This window comes from Arvicanthis niloticus, chromosome 5 (assembly GCF_011762505.2).
Source record: "Arvicanthis niloticus isolate mArvNil1 chromosome 5, mArvNil1.pat.X, whole genome shotgun sequence".
Taxonomy (NCBI): domain Eukaryota; kingdom Metazoa; phylum Chordata; class Mammalia; order Rodentia; family Muridae; genus Arvicanthis; species Arvicanthis niloticus.
In genome coordinates, this window is record NC_047662.1 from 44,192,026 (window position 1) to 44,207,834 (window position 15,809).

Consider the following 15,809-nt stretch of genomic DNA (forward strand, 5'->3'; position numbering starts at 1 on the left):
GCAAAGGCTGGAGGCTGACGAGAGGAGAGAATGAAAAACAAATGGTGGAGGAAGACAAAACAGGAGAGCCACCATCAGCCTGAAGATTGTTCATTTCTGCTGTGGCACAGGATGGTAGCTTCAGTACTTGGGAGGGTGAGGCAGGAGGATTACAATTTTGGGGCTAGCCTAAACTCACCACAGAAGATCTTGTCTTAAGAAAAAGCTTAGCAAACGATTTCTTTTCTCAGTTTCTTCAAATTTGCTGATCTGTGTCGTGAAAGGGAATTTCTGGGCCAAAAGAGGCCAACAAGGCCACTTACTCTTACACACAGAGAGACCAGTTGCTCTCTGTGCCTCAGGCCGCTTTCTCTGTGATTCCATTGTCTCATCCTAGAGGGCCTGGAGTCTAACTCCCTGAAATAAGCCTCGCGTCACCTTTTCCCTATAAGACCTCAACATTTATTCAGATTTTATAATCTGTAGTTACATGGCAGCCTCTTTAATTTTTCTAGTAGACCCAGAAGGAAGACGAATAAGGAGACACAGAGGATGTCTGTAACCAGCAGGTGGCTGAGACAGGATCTGAAGCATGTGATTTCAGAGGTGTGTGAACTTAGCATTTGGTTGTGTTGAGAGTCTTTCAAGCAGGTCCTGCACCCTTGGGCTTTTGCCTCAGATCTGCACCTGAATTCTTTGAGGGAGTTCAAGACCTTCCACCTTAGTCAGGACTCACAATCTATCAGAAGCTGGGCTTAAGTTGATTTAAACAGGAAAAGAACTGAAGAGGCTTAGACCGTGCTAGGTGTGAACATTTCTGAGATCACGTCACAGAGACTGGATGCTCTCTAGGACCTGTCAGCACACACCTGGGAAGCATTTGCCACTTAGCACGATGCCTAGCTGGGGTCTCTATTTTCCTTCTCACTTCCACCCTGCTGATTCTTTGCTGCCTTCTCAAGCAAGCATTTTCCAGGTGAGGGGAAGATGGCCACCAGGTGGGTGCTGGGAATGAAATCCAGGTCCTCTGCCACAGTGTTATGTGGAAAAGTCAGAAGACAGCTTGAGGGGGTCAGTTCTCTCCTTCCCCATGTGGGTCTTGGGAAATCAAACTCAAGCAGTCGGACTTCATGAAAAAGTTCCTTTACTCTCCGAGACACTTTTCCAGCAGCCAGTGCTCCAAAGCACGGAGCCTCCTGCCTTGTTAGCTCTTCAGGGTACAGCACAATGGGGTTCATTATGACATCTGCATATATGTATTCCATGTACTCTATTCATATGCACCTCGACTGTACCCCATTAGCCTTCCCTCCTCCTACCTGTTTCCTACCCCAAGCAGCAAACAATCTCTCTCCAGATGTTGAGTCTTATCACTGTCAGTTGGTCTCATCCCTCTGGGTGGTAACACACCCAACTGAGATGTTTGAGGGGGAAGCATCTCCACTGGTCAGAACTCTGGTCTCCATCTCTTTGAACCTCAGTTTCTTATCTGTAAAGTAGGGATAATGCCCAAATCTTCCAAGATGTCTGTCATTAGTACATCATATAGCTGTACCCAAGAGAACCCTTAGGGTGTGTTTGTGGAAGCCACAAGTGAGTAAGACCAGGGTCTCCGGAGATGTGGTCGGAGACTCAGAATCTTCTGAATGATGCAAAGCATAGTAATGCTGATCCCCACTATCCTTTTAGGTGGGTCACTCTGAGGGAGCCACAGTCTTCTTTCTCTGTGACCATCCCAGCCCTCTTAGATGAGAGACATAACAGAGTACATGATGTAGAAGCCAAGGAATAGCCAATTGGGAAGCCAGCAGCACAGCCCAAGTATCCATGCAGACGAGAAGGAGGAAACTGTCTTGGGATGCTCTGAACTCTGTAACGGACGACAGAAAAGTTTATTTTCTATTCCTGGCCCCAGAGGGTTGAGGGCAGGGAGTGGTAAATGGACCAGACAGAGAAAGGGCTATAAGAGAGTGAAGGAGTCAGCTTCCTGTGGAACATGGAAGGAGAGGGCACTTGGGTATAAACACATCTTTTCTTTCTCCTCTCCTGATCGTATTTCCATGGACTAGAGGGCAGGGAGATCTGCTGATGCATTCCACACAAGTTAGCAATGAGACTTAGAGAGCCAAGTTTTCGAAGGTGGTAAGTAGGTGAAGGGTTAGGGGTCTTCTGACACACTGCCAGGTGAGTCTGTTCTGTCTCTAAGCTACTGGAGGTGAGGACATGTACTTATGGAGAAAAAAATCCCGATCACCTGCTTTGTTGGTACTGTCAGTGCAGAGCTGTGGTGTGGCTTTTCCAGAGTGATGAAGGGTTGTGGGTGGGAGAAGAGATGAACCCACCCAATTTCAAAGCAAACTAAACATTAGAAAGTAGACTCTGCTTGAAGACTCTATTGGAGGGTGTGGGGTCATAGCTGAGGGGTTGAGTTGGATATGGCTGCTGTTCTGAGTCGCCTTTAGAAGTGCAGGTTACTGGGGTTCAAGTTCTAGCTGTTTGTGAGTTGTGCAACCTTGGGAGAAGTACTCAGGCTCTGTGTGTCTTACTATGAACAGTCTGCTGGGGTAGTTAGTGGTACAAATTAAATGCGTGAGAACAATCAAAACCACCTAGAACAAACAGCATCTGGTTTGTAGGCAGTGCTTAGTGCATCTTAGATGATGTTGTTATGATCAGAATGTAGGAACTTCTAACTTACGTGCTGCATTGACTGCCAGGACTTGCTTCATGCCCTTTGGCAGGTCAGCCTCTCTCTTTGGCTCTGGTTTTCTGTTCTCAGGTTAAGGAGAGGGATCCGAGGCTTTGTTTTGCCCTAAGAATTCTAGTTTAGGCAAGCCCCAAGTCCATCCCATGTTCCACAAGCGTCTCCAAAGGGGACCCGTGTTTCCAGAGCCTTTCTGACTCCTTCCAAAAAGAGTTTGGGTTTCTTCTCTTTGCATCAGCTGGAGCAGTTCCAAGCAAGGGGACCTGGAAGGCTCTTCCCTGCAGATGCTCCGGTCCTGTGGTAATCTCTTTTTGATGGCCTTTATCTGCAGGTGGATTCCCTGATGTACTCATTGTCAGAGGGAGGAGCTAATCCTTTGCTGAGGGACCTTGGGGACCAATCACTCATTTCTAGAAGTTTTTCCTTTGGGGCTGGAAGCCTGACTTTGAGGGAGAAAGGAGAGGGGAGGTAAGGATGGCTAGGCTGTCTCTGGCTGGGTAGGATGGTTAAAGTCACTTAATATTCTGAAATCCCATTCTGCCAGTATGATGTCACATGGCTGGCACACAGGAAATCTACCTGACAGTCCTCCTTTCCACCATTTTCTCACTTCAAATACAAGGTAAATCAGGGTTTCTCTAGGGGTCCTTAGTCTCATTAATAAAAGCATTTAAGAAAGGACTCAGAAGAAAGCTGAAGGACAATTACTTTAGAGTTTAAAAGAAAACCCCAAAGCAGGCAGGCTGTAAATCTCAGCAGCTCCCTAGAGGAGGGAGACAGCATTAAGAAAGAGAGAAAGCCATGCCATTTGAATTAGAAACACAGGTCAGCCAAGTGGCAAAGTCAGAGAGTGGGGAAGAGAGCTTTAAAGAAAGAAGGAAACCGCCAGAAGTACCAGAAAAAGCATGCTTATGCTCCAGCCAGCATCTAAAAGAAAGATGGAAGAGAGAAAAAGAGGAGGCTATGCTTTTCTGAGTTGGCACAGAGGCAAAAAACCATCAGGGCCTATAGCATCCCTGTAGACACGGTGCACATGCCAGGAATTCTGGGAAGTACGTTATCTCATCAAAGGGATAATTATCCCCCCTCACTTTTTTTTTTTTCAGTATGGCATAAGGCGAACCCAATTCCTGAGGCATGGTCCTACCTTCCCAGAAGGATGGTCTTTTAGCCAGTTAATATCTGAAGCCAGTTAGGTTTTCACCTAAGTCAAAGATTCCATTATTTTGACTGGGAAGTAATAGTACAGAGTTGTGCTGCAGCAGGCCGTTGTGGGTCTGCTGAAACAAGAGCACCCACAGGTACCCACACTGTCCTTTGCCTCATTGTAACAGGCTCTCCACATCCTTGGCTTCACACCATTGCCCGTTTCTATCCTTCATCTGGTGCCAGACATCCAGTGAGCCAATACAAGCTCAAAAGAGGGGGGCAGACCCCACTTGAGAAAATCCCAACGTATCCCTGGAACTTCTCACCTCTTTATGACCAATCTTCCTCCCCATTGATGCTTACCCATAGGACAAACTACTGATGTCCTGGGGGCGTGACTCTGAGCAGCCCCTCCTCTCCTCTGAAGCATGTCCTCTTACCTCTCTGATGGTGACAAGGACACAGAAACACTAAGCAGAGCTCTCCTCTGGTCACTTTTATGCATTTAGAAAAATGTCTGGCCTTAACACATGCTCAATAAATGTTAACTTCTCTTACTGTTATTTTTTAGGTGAGGGAAAGTACATATTGCTGAAGTTAAATTGGGCCAGCAAAGCCAAAGAACTGCTGAGAAGCAGAGATGCAATGTTAGCTAGATAATTTGTTAACCATTTTTGTTAATGGAAACCTCTGGGCTCACAGTGGCCAGGCAGAGTTAGGGTAGTACCCATGTCTGCTAGTAGAGACTGCATGTCAGCGATCCGGCATCTGTTCACAGTGGGAAAGAGGGCTGTGGCCCAGCAAGGTCTGCAGTACATTTTGCTTTACTTTTATATACATTTGTTGCTTGGTTTGGCCTGTGCTGGACTACTGGCTCAGATAGAGGACCAATTCCTATCCCCGCCACCCCTGGCTTCACATTCTAAAGCCACTAGCATCACTAGCTGTAGGGAAGGATGTGCTTGCAGTACAGGATTCTCTGAGTGATGCAGGTTCATCTTAAATGCCCAATTTCCTCTGAGAAGTTACAGATGACAAACCTTTCACCATAGGCCACTGCTGAACCCCTCGAGATTTTTTTCCCATGTGTCTCTCATATCCACTGCTGCTGGCCCGAGCCACTGGCATCTCTTGGATTTCTTCACAAACATCAGCTATGTAAGTTAGCCTTGAACTCACTATCCCCCTGCTTCAGCTTCCTGAGTGCCGGGATTACAGGCTTAGATTACTGTACCTGGGTTCAGGTTGGCATTTTCATCTCTTTAATATCTGTTCCATATAACAACAGATGGATTTTCTAAATGCACACCAGATTGCTATTCCTGTGTGTGCAAAAACTCAGCCAAGACTTTCCTTATCTTTAGCCAGAGGGCTGCCCTGGGACCACAAGGGCCTTTGTGGTCTGCATCTACCTGCCTGGTCTCCCCTGCCTCCCTTAGCCTTCTCACAAGATTTCTTCTGTTCCGTCAGCCACATGGGATGTCTCTGGGTTTTTTTTTTTATTCAAGGTCTCTGTCTGGAAGATTGTTCATTTTGCAGGTCTCCTCTGGGAGGTCGTCTGACCCCACAGGGTTAGACTTTCATCCTTTGCAGATTCTGCCCTGAACTGCCTGTTTCTCTCATTATAAGGGGCCCATGCTGTTATAATTGGATCAGTGACTTGGTTGGTCTTGCTTAGATATAAACATGAAACCATTTTCTTTTCCCTTTAATCATTAGCTTCACATGTGCGGGACGGAGTATTCTTTTATGGCAGAGCTGAACATTTTTTCTGGCCAGTTAGTCTTTCAAAAATCTGAATCTTGCTTCTAATTTGAAATGTGTTTTACTTCCCAGTCTGAGCGAGGCATTGGGAACGCGGAAAAATGTCTGTCCTGTCTCTATTCTGTGCTCTTGGGTCTCCTGCATCTGCATCTTTGAGATTTCTGGAAGCCCTGATGTGGGAAGAGGCATAAGTACATATAGGCATGTATTTTAAGTGAATAACTGAGGGACACAGGTTTAGGAATGAATTCAAGCTTTAGGATCAGAATTAGTTGCATCTCAAGACCTCAGGCAAGCCTCTTCTTTTCCTTCCTTCCTTTCTTTCCTCCCTCCTTTCTTTCTTTTCTTTCTTTCTTTCTTTCTTTCTTTCTTTCTTTCTTTCTTTCTTTCTTTCTTTTTTCTTTCTTCCTTTCTTTCTACCTAAGCTCCAGTTTCTCTACCTTTGGGTTGGCCATCACTACCTGGCACTTTGTAATCAAGAGCCAAGAAAATGAATGAGAATGTTAGGCTCAGACATCAGCATATCCCTGGGTGATATATAACGGCTGTACCTTCAATCTCAGCTCTTGCTCCTGATACGGAGGAGGAACCCACGTCTTCTAGAGCTGAGTTCCCATGTATGTAGATCATAGCCTAAGAATTTTGTTTCCTTATCAGCAGTCAGTGCTCTTAACTGCTGAGCCATCTCTCTCTAGCCCCTCAATTTTTAAATGTTTAAAATAAACTTTAAACTTTTTATTGATTCTTTGTGAATTTCACATCATGTACCCCAATCCCACTCATCTCTCCATCCCTTTGTAACTGCCCTCTGCCCTTGCAACCTCCTGTTAAAAGAAAGAAAAAATAAAAAGCAAACAAAAAGAAACTCTTCTTAGGTCTCCCGTTATTGCCCCATGTCAAGATCCTGATGCTTTAGATTGGCAGGACTGGCCCTTTCATGAACTCCAGCAGTTCATATTGGGATGGGCCAATTCAAAGCCCAGGATCTGGGCCTGGGTGGTAGCTGGTTGGTCAGCCCGCCAGCTCTTCTGAACCCTCACCACCCACTAGGGGGAGCTCTTCAGTACTGCCCTGGCTAGCTCAACCAATGCATAGCCGGCAAGGGGTAAGGCCAGCTCTCCTGATGTCATGCCCTTAGGCTGGCTAATCCATATCTTTGCCACCATGGCAAGCTCTACTGTGCTGCCCAGGAGAGGTATAAGACCAGCTGTACCTCGAGAGCTGCAGCAAGTGAGGGGCAGAGCCAGTTCTCTTGCTTCATAACCCCAGATCCTGCTCTTTGGCTTGCTGCAGGTGGCAAGAGACAAGGTGTGGGAAGGGCATCGCTCCCAAGCCAATGCCACCTCACCACAGATAGAGCATAGGGCCGGATCTCCTGTGCTCACACCATCTGGGCCAGCTCTATTATGCCACCCAGGTGAGGGGTGGGGTCCACTCCCAGGAGTGCTGTAGCCAGCGGGGCACAAGGCCAGCTCTGCACTGCCCTTGGATACGAACATGGTGCTAGGCAGCAGTCCAGACCAGGGATGATAGCATGGCTGTTGGTGGTAATATGAGCCACAGACATCGAGACAGACCCCTGCTGCTGAATGGCCACAGATCCAGGGACTTTGTCACGGCCTTAGATAGCAGGGCAGGCTACTTACATGAGACTGTTCCTCACCATCATCGCGTCTCAGATTCTGCCTCTCTTCATAGTACTGAAAACGGTCTGCCCTTTCTCTTCGTTCACTCCACCACAATGCTTGCATGTTGTAGTGGCTTCCCCTGTGGGCGGGCCACGTGGCAGTGAGAGAGCCTATCGAATTTTTTATAAACAGAGTCAGAGTAAGTTATTTTACTGAGAGAAGAGTCACTTCTACTCTTGGCAAACAGGATGATGATATTTGTAGTGTTGGACTGGAGCTAGCACTACACGTTCGTCCTTTGTTGGAGAGGTAGTCATGACACTGATTTTAGATTCATCCTTGTCTGGGCCTTCAGGAAGGCACAGGGTGGCTATGGAGCCCTAAACTATGGGTGTAAATTAAAGATACAATCTATGGCTTTTATTTGAAAGGAGCATGAACATATTCTGGGGTAAATACATCACTGGTAATTAAGGGCATGGTCTCAGGAGCATAAGGTCTGCTTTTAGTACTTGCTGCTGTGTAACTTCAGGTAAGTTACTTAAACATCTTTGTTCCTCCGTTTTCTTACCTGCAAAGTGGAGGTGTAGAAATAGCGCCAGTTTCATAGGAAAGAACTAAAGAGAAATTATATTACATTATATTATATTAATTATATTGTATTATATATGTGTCCCAAGTCAGCTTCTGCTGTAAGCACTCAACAAATATTAGCTACCGCTATGCTATGAAACAGAATGCAGAAGTTATATTAATTTAAAAGATAAAGTGTTTATATACTTGCCAAAGTGAGTGTTAGGCTGTAATTTTACAACCCACAGGCTTTGCCTGTTCATTCTCTGTAGAAAGGGGCGTGTCTCTGAAAAAAAAATTGGTACGCAGATAGTCCAAAGTACATTGTCCCTGTCATCATCAACATCGTTAACATCAGCCTAAGGCGTGCACTACCTGTCATACTTGAGGAGCTGCTCACTTGTTCTAATGAGCTGTTGCTGCCAGCAGGGCACACTCGCATCTTCTTGACAGGCAAGGCCTTTTGAAGTTGTTCCTAAGGTGTAGGAGAAAAATCTGACATGCCTTTTTTTAATACTTGGAAGTTAAAAATGGCCCATGAATGGCTTGCGGTGGTTTCTAAAAAAGGTCTATCTGCTCTGAAAAAGAAAGCTTCTGTGAATTTTCTGAGTATATGTGTGTGAAAATAATGCCACAGATCCTCCTAGCAAACAGTCAGAATAGGTTTTCTTTCTTTTGTGGGGGAGCGGCTGTTGAGACAGGGATTCTGTATGTAGCCCTGGCAATCCTGTAACTCGATCTGTAGACCAGACTGGCCTTGAACTCACAGAGATCTGTCAGCTTCTGCTTCCTGAGTGCTGGAATTAAAGGCTTGTACTACCACCACCTGGATTTTTAAAAAAAATATAATTTATTTTTATTTTGTGTGCATTGAAATGCTGGAATTAAAGACATGCACCACCACCACCTGAGTGCTGGAATTAAAGGCTTGTACTACCACCACCTGGCTTTTTAAAAAATACATATAATATATTTTTATTTTGTGTGCATTGGTGTTTTGCCTGCATGTATGTCTGTGTGAGGTTATTAGAAGGCCTGGAACTGAAGTTACAGATGGGTATGATCTGCCATGTGGGTGCTGGGAATTGAACCTGGGTCCTCTGGAAGAACAGCCAGTGTTCTCAGTTGCTGAGCTATCTCTCCAGTCTCCATGCTATATTTTCTGATGGTAAGTTTGTCAGTGTTAGGGAACGGCAGTGCTCTGTATTGACAAGGTGTTGGTGAGATGCCTGTTGGCTCAGCGTTGAGCCGTGTCTGATCTCACAGAGGGAAAGTGTACATGATTTCACTCAGTAAGTACGGGTGCACATGCCTTCAATCCCAGGGCTCGAGAAGCAGGCAGGTGGATCTCTGTGAGTTCAAGGCCCAGCCTGGTCTACATAGTGAGTTCTAGGACAGCCAGGGCTATGTAGAAAGACTCTGTCTCAAAATATCAAGTATTAAAATAAAAAACATGTGATTTTGTGGTTTATAATCTCTCATGCTGGTTTTTATTTTTTTTTCTAAACTTTTTATTGATTCATTGTGAGTCTCATGCAATGTACACTGGTCTCACCCATCTCCTCAGCCCCTCATATATACCCTTTGCCTTTGCAAACTACACACACACACACACACACACACACACACACACACACACACACAGAGAATAGAAAAACATCTCACTGTGGAAGCTGATTAGTACGTCACTGTGTGTCGCGCAGTTTATCCCTCTGTCTACACATCTTCACTTGAGAATGTCCATTGCGATGAGTCTGGTTTGAGGTCTCTAGCTTGTGTGACACCATCAACATTGGATCCTCCCTGGGACTCCTCCTGGTTATCCTGTTGTTGAGCGGTGTCATGAAGAACCTGAAGCTTTGGATCAGCGGGACCAGCCCCTTCACATGTTCACAGCTGATGCAGATGTGGGGGTAGGTCAAAGTCCTGGATCTGGGCCTGGTTGCTAGCTGAGCTGGTCAGCCCCACTGGCTCTCCCTTATTTACACTACCAGGGTGAGATTTCCAGTACGGCTCCAGTTAGCCAGCCGAAGCTGCCATTAGCAGGAGACCGGGTCAGCTCTCCTGCTCTCATGCCCCTGCACCCACAGCTCCAGACCTAGCTCTACTGTGCTTTCCAGTCAAGGGACAGATCCAGTCCTCTCAAGTGCTGCAGCCTGTGAGGGGCCGGGTGAGCTTTCCCTCTCTCATACCCTTAGAGCTGGCTCACCATGTCTTCACCTCAGGGCTCACACCTCCACTGTGTTGCCCAGGTGAGGTACAGGGCCTGCTCTCCTAGTGCTATACCTGTGTAGTAGGACAAACTCTCCCTCTCTCATGACTCCAGGGCCTGCTCTCCCAGCTACTGCCGGTGGTGAGGAAGGGAGGGAGAGGCATCACCCTTGCATCCATTCTACCTCACACCAGATGAGTGGCAGGGCCAGCTCTATTATGCTCTCACCTTTGGGGCTGGCCCATCTGCTTCACCTTGATCCAGGTCAGCACTACTGTGTTGCTCAGATGAAGGCCTGCTCTCTGGAGTGCAGTAGCTGGTGATGGACCGGGCCAGCTCTCCTGCTCTCATGATCCTGGGGCCAGTTTTCCTGACTGCTTCACATGTCGAGGGGTGAGGGTGTAGAGGGCATCACCCCCAGCCCAGATCACTTCACAGCGGAGGGGTGGCAAGGCCAGTTCTCCCATGCATTTGCCCTTGGGGTTGACTCACCTGCGTCCCCTTCAGGGCCAGCCCTATCGTGTTGCCCGGGGGAGGTACAGGGACTGCTCTCCTGAATGCTGCAGCTGGTGAAAGGCAGGGCTAGCCCTCCTGAGCTCATGGCCCCGTGGGCAGCATTTCTGACTGCAGGAGGTGGAGAGGGGTTGGGGTGGGAGTGGGGCATCACCTCTGCACCGATGTCACCCCACAGCAAATGAGTAGGTTCATGCATATGGGGTTCAACTCTCCCACACTTATGCCCTCCAGGCTTGCTCATCCAAATCCTTGCTACCAGCATCAATTCTACTGTTTCTTGAGCAAGGCAGCTCTCCTGAATGCTGCCACCTGGTGAGAAACGAGGCAAGCTCTCCAGAAGCCTCATCCAGTGAGGGGTGGGGCTAGTTATGCATAGTCCTGGACATCCAAGTTGTCCATGGCTGCTGCCCTGACCAGGGACATCACCATGTTCTCTAATGGTAATGCCGGCACAGACATTGACCCTGACCTCTGCCACTGTATAGCCAAAGACTCAGACATGGCCCTCAGTGTCAGCTTAGACTGGGACTTCACCATAGCCCCAGGTGGCAGAGCTAGCCACTCACAACAAGATACTCCTATTCGCCCTCAGTCTCCAGTTCCATCTCTCTTCACAGTGCTCAGGCTGCTCCACTCCTCTTTCTCTCCCATCTGGCCACCACACACTCACACATTGTGATGGCTCCCACTGTAGGCTGGGTGACACATCCTGCAACTGTGCTGTGTGGCATGGCAGTAAGCAGGTATCTATGGCCCACCTGTGTGTGCTGGAGGGCAAGTCTGTGGATGGCATGGTAGGTCTCTGACTGTCTTCCTTCTCCCACACTACACTGCCTAGATGATTTGATTTGATTTGATTTTTATGAGTCCTAGGCAGGCATCAAGCTAGGATGAACAAAGGACTGCCATCTGCTCTGCCCCTGACTGATAGAAGAACACCAACATGGTGTCTCTTTGCCCACTGCCAGGGGAGGCCTCATACTGGTTTTTAAAAAAATATCTTGTGAAAAGTTGTCTTGCAGAGACAAATATTATGTGTGGAAAAATCTCCCTGTGGCCCTCAATCAGCTCCTGCCACTAGCAGCATCTGCCTTGTTTGGTCCATCCATTGGCCAGCTTCCCTGTTACCCAACCCAAGTCCATCTACCTTGTGTGCTCAATACTTGGGAGCCAAGAAACAGCGGAAAGAAAATAAAGATTATTCAAGGTCTAGCACTTTGAGAAGGTGTGTGTGTGTGTGTGTGTGTGTGTGTGTGTGTCACTGTCTCCTGAGAAAAAGGCATCTTGGGAGCTCAGGTACATGAAGGGATATTTTGGGGAAGTTGCAGTTGGGTGATGGGGTAGGAAGAGTTGGTGAAGAGCATGGTTCATGTCACCTAGGCTTTGTGTCTTTATCCTCTCCTTTAATTGTTTCAGGTGAGAACATCATAACTGACCTTACCTTGCTAGAGCTAGCTCCCATATCTTTTGGGGAGAGGGTTTTACTGTGTAGCTCAGGCTGGCCTCAGACTCACGAATTTCTTGCTGCATCGTTCCAAATGCTGGATCACAAGCACGCACCAAGGCCCTGTAATTCTTTAGATAAACACACAAATTTTCTGCAAATTAAGCCTCCCAGCCATGTGCATGCTTTGTGTTTGTGAATAGGGATAGAATATGGGTTGGGAGTGTGTGAAATTTACACATTCTTATGCTGTCTTGAGGTTACAAGATGCTCTGAGTTTTATACATTTAAAGAAAGATGATTTAGCAGTTAGTACCTTAGCTTTGGTTCATGGGCTTTCCTTAGAATTGAGATACCAGGAAAAGACAGGCAAATAACAACCCAGGAAGGACCAGTTGCTTTAAAAGTCCCCATTTTTATTTCACTAAAATATCTTAAAGCAAATTACAAACATGTCATTATGCTCTAAATATTTACGTGCATATTAAAAAGGCAAAGGTAGATGTCTCAGTGCCATTATCACACCTAATAAAAATTATGATAACTTACTGATGCCATTCAACACCAGCATCCCAACAGTGTCTTTGACAGATGGTTGCTCGGGGTTTGGATTCCTGCAACAGGGATAACTAAACTATGGCCAGTCACGATGGCTTAATGGGAGCAGTATTATCAAACTGTGAATATGTTTTCTCCATTTTGCTTTCTTCCTTTTGTGACCTTTGCTCTTGGTGACTTGAGGTAGCTATCATCTGGGAAGACCAGGGTTTATACCAAAGGTAGGAAAAAAGAAAGAACAGGAAACACATAGAAAAAAACCCTAATTAATGCTCCCCCGAGTCCCTTATAAGCTAGGTGCCATCTTCTAAGGTGTTTGGGGTATTGTCTGTGGTGTTGGACTGGAGCACATGCTTGTCCTTCTTTGTTGGAGGAGTGGTCATGACACAGATTGCAGATTCATCCTTCTCAGGGCCTTAGGAAGGAAGGCACAGGTGGCCATGGCGTCCTGAACTACGGGTGCGCAGTAAATTAAAATCAATGTTTTTTATTTGAAGGGAGTGTGAACATGCTATGGAGGAGATACATGGACTGATCAGAGCTCTGGTCCTTACTTTTAGTTAGGGGCCTGCTGAAAGCAAACAGCTTTCTTCGCCAAGACTAGATGGATAAACTTGTAATTTATTCTGAGTGACCGAATGTATGTGTCCCCTTTGTTTTGTCTATAACATTTTCCCTACCAACTTGTGGGATTTTTTTCCCCCTGATGTTTTTAAGTGTCAAGGAAGATGATATGGGATAATTACTTTTCTTTGCATTTGGGAAAATTAATAAGCTCAAGGTTTTCTTGTCCTTAATTTCCCAGGGTATTTATAGAGGCACTGGCTAGTCTTTATTGTCTGAGAAAGCATGGTGGCTAGGGTGGCTCCATATTTGTAGTAAGAGTGTAAGGTGGAAGTTCTTCACCTGTTGATAGATCTGAAAGCAGAGAGCTCAAACCAGAACCAGAAACATTTATCACCTTGAAGGCCTAGCCCCAGAAGTCCATACCAGCTAGGCTACAGTCCCAGAGGGCCTACAAAGCCTGATACTCTGAGTTTGATCTCCAGGACCCACATATTGGGAGAGAACTGACTCTCAGACTGTCCTATCAGGAATTTGGCATGCCCTCTTTTAGTCTCATTGATAAAAGAATTGAAAAAAAAAAAAGACTTGGAAGGAAGCCTAAGAACAGTTATATTAGAGTTGGAGGGAGAAGCAACAGGGAAAACAAGTTATAAATCTCAGCAGCTGCCAGGAGAAGGGAGAAAAATCACTCTTTTCCATGTCACTGTGCCCTACCCTGTCATTACCAACTATTTCAGGTTAACTATTTCTCACTTGCCATAGCCCCACCGTGAGGCTTGAGGAATGTTAATCCAGCAAGTGTCCTCTGATTCAGGGATAATGCTCTCCACCTGGAATGTGTCTCGGGGCAGTGAAAGCCTGAAATCTTACATCCAGTTCCATATTCTGGAACCTGCACTTTTTCTGCTCAGGTCTAAGGGCAAAGAAAAAGTCTGCATATATTTCACAAAATGGTCTTTATAATTTTTCACTCTACAGGAGGAGATAATAGTTGTAGTGTTCTAATCTTTGGAGCAGATCAGAAGGTCATGTTTTCACCCAGGGCCATTCTTTTGACCATGAGGAAATAGCTTTGCTTTAATGGGCTTCAACAAAGCCTTCATATGCAGTTTTACCTGGTATTTCAAAGCCCCAGGTGTGGGGAAACTGATTTTTACCTTTTTCAGTGTTGCCAGGGGAATGGGAAGTAGGTCCCAAGCATAGTCTGAGGTAGGGGGTCCATCCTTAATGGTCACCCAAACTGCGATGGCATCCCTTCCCTCAAGAATTGAGACTTTAAAATCCTATAGGAGTTTGTTTGGGATTAGGAAACAGATATAATTCATTTACACCATGAAAACTCAGAGATCCAACTCCAAAACTGCTCAGAAATGAGCACCTGGACTGCAGTTCCAGTTACACCTCCTGCACAGCCTCAAGGGAGGGAGCTCACTCAGGACCAGAGATGACAAGAAACAAGAGCTCTTTTCTGACATGCCAAGCCTGGCGAGAGCCAGAGACAGTTCCCACTTCTGAACAAGGGCAAAAGTTACACCTGCTCACTGTCCGTGTCCCTGCCCCAAGCCCACCTATTCATTTCTATTTCTCTCCTGTTCTCATCACTCTGCCCTCCATATGCAGGTTGGAGCATGTGTGCCCCAGGCAGTAAAATGTAATAAGAACGTTTAAAATACATAAAAGCCCAGATCCTGTGAGGGCTGGTCACCATGCCTATCACACGCAGGGCAATTCTCATGTATTAGCTTCAAAGTAATTCAGGATTTTATATAATAACACCCAGCTATGTAAAAAATAACCATGCCACACACACACAATTCACACATACACAAACACCACACATACATAATATAGACGTATACATATATACATATACCACACACACACCCCCACATACACCACTTATAAACATACATACACATATCATAGATACAACGTACACACACATACCAACACTCACATACCACACACACACATATGTATCCACACACCACACACAAGGTGGGGGTGATGATAAGAGAGGAGGGTATGATAAGAAGCAGGAGACAGTTCAGAGTGTTATCCTTTTCCCAGAAGGGAGGGCCTACAGGCTGCCTCTTCTTCTGACCCCCAGCTATATTTACTAATATCTTTCCCGTTCTGGTGCCTTCATCTCAGCAACATGGCAGTTTGGGAAGAGCGTTGGCACGACTGAGGGGATAATGGCTTTATTTAGCTTTCTTTCTCCAGGCCCAGAGCGGAACAGAGCCTGGAGCACAGTGCAGTTCAGGGTTGAAAGCCTGTGTGCAAGAAGGGGTGGAGGTGTGCTTTAAGGAAGGAGGAGACACTGCCCAAGTCTCCTCACCTCTGTGCTTTCTCCCGTCTAATCCCTGAGTGTTTAGTTGTTTGCCTTTCTAAGATGCCCCCAGCCCTCCATTAGTTAGCAGCTACATATATGTGTGATTTGAAGGTTGGCTCCAGATAATAACAGCTAATAACTGCTGTTCATCGGGTAATTTCCACAGGCTGGGCAGGTGCCAGAGCAGGTTGTACACCCTTTCTTGAACTCTCTGGTCTCGTTACCAAGCACATTTCGGGTAGGCCTGCGAGGGGGTGTGCAGGGAGGAGGATGAGTTGCTGCATTTTTCAAAGGTAGTACCTAGGCTGCTGGTCCCAGAGCAGTCTTGGAACAGCAAAGTGCAAAGGATTGCAGCTGTTTATTCTGGAGCTGTGCCAGGC

The 15,809-nt window shown here is 46.4% G+C and overlaps 1 long non-coding RNA gene across 1 annotated transcript; it reads right to left on the bottom strand.

Annotated features, from left to right (window-relative positions):
- Nucleotides 1-268: 268 nt before the first annotated feature.
- Nucleotides 269-10,046, bottom strand: LOC143442217 (uncharacterized). Its single transcript, XR_013110227.1, has 4 exons — nt 9,463-10,046; nt 7,796-7,841; nt 7,243-7,394; nt 269-1,849 (listed from the first exon to the last, which is right to left on the bottom strand). It is a non-coding gene; the product is annotated as an uncharacterized LOC143442217 (long non-coding RNA).
- Between the last annotated feature and the right edge of the window lie 5,763 nt (nt 10,047-15,809).